Source organism: Dendrobates tinctorius, unplaced genomic scaffold, assembly GCF_039654945.1.
Source record: "Dendrobates tinctorius isolate UK_male_01 unplaced genomic scaffold, ASM3965494v1 ptg000842l, whole genome shotgun sequence".
Classification (NCBI taxonomy): Eukaryota; Metazoa; Chordata; class Amphibia; order Anura; family Dendrobatidae; genus Dendrobates; species Dendrobates tinctorius.
The window spans coordinates 17,501-18,971 of record NW_027362478.1 but is presented as its reverse complement, the minus strand read 5'-3'; positions in this window follow the sequence as shown (position 1 = coordinate 18,971).

Below are 1,471 nucleotides of genomic sequence, written 5' to 3'. Positions count from 1 at the left end.
AAAAACGACTAAGTGAAAAAGAACCGGAATGAGGAATTTTCTAGGTGCCGCATCCGCCCTACAGTGACTTGAGGCCGGGTACAGTTCCGACTTCGTCCCCTTAAAGTGGGGACGTTGTCCCGCAATGCAAATACATAGGAATGCGCACCTCTGGCAGAATGTACTTGAGAGAGTGTCGTCTCTCTACCCCGATAGAAAGCAGTTGTTTCTCTGGTTCCCCGACTTGGGTAGGCGACTTGGCATGTGGTCCCTCTCGTCTGGAAGTTGCGCACTCCGGCTGAGACCGAACTTCCACAGCTCCGAGAGGGACTTTTGCCGATCGTGCATCCCAAGCGAGAGAGGCAATGCTGGGGTACCCAAGCCTGACCAGACCCTCCCTCGGCGGTCCCTGGTTCTCTGGAGGTGATGGCTTTCGGGGGGCAAATCCGGAGTCCTCGTCCGAAAGGGGGGGCTCCGGAAGGCGGACGCCCCTCTCGTCCATGTCCTCTCAGAGCGGTCTTATCCTCCGATCGATCTGGCACGGCGCTCCCGGGTGGGGAGGTGGTGCTGCTCGCTCGACCCGGGCTTTGGAGCTCGCGTCGGTTTACGGTGAGCGGTGTCCTTCCTCCTGTACCCCCGGGCTTCCACCACCTATCTTTGGGCGCGCACGCCGGCCGTCACCTCCCGTTCGAGGACGGAGGCGGCCGAGCTGTGGGAAGTTTGAATCGCACCGAACGATGAACAGTGGTCTGACGACCCACGCGGGCGAACGGCGGGGCGCCCACCCACCCCGGCGTGGGGGCCAGCCGTCCGAATCGCTCCCCGCGTGGGGAAGCACAGTGTTAGCAAGGGCGGCCCTTTTCGAAGTTCCAGATGCGCAGCCCTGCCCGCGGAGGTCCGTGCCACGCATCGCCCGAAGGGCGGCCTCCGCGGCGGGCACCAGCGAGAGCGGCGGCGGTGGGTGGCGTTTCCACGCCGCTGCCGAGCTCCGCGCCACTAGTCTTTCCCGAGCCCCTACGTTAGTGGGGGGGATGACAGAGCTGTGGAGGCAGGCGAGGGGGGGTTCTCACTGCGCGGTGTGCCCCCACCCGACTCGCCATCGCCTTCCGCTCCTCGTACGTCGTCCTCCGAGGCGGCTCGGAAGGGAGAGGGAGAGCGAGAGAGCGAACGCCCCCCGAGCGAGGGGAAGATGGAGAAGGGAGCGATTTGAATGGGGCGAGAGGTGAAGGGAGTACGGCAGAACGCTGCCCTGCGCACCCCCCCGTGTTCCCGCCAGGCGGGGGAACAGCCCTGGGAGGAAAAGCCGCTCGGGCATCCCTTTGAGGACGGGCAAGAGCCGGGTGTAGGGACTACGCTGGAGGGCGACGCCGATACGGCCAGGCCGACTACGCCCCGCGCGACCTCTGCGTCGCTGGGGCTTGTGCCGGAGCCGCGGCGGACCCCGACGGCCAAACCCCCTCTCCCAATCCTCGCGCCTGTCCGCTGGTCGGTC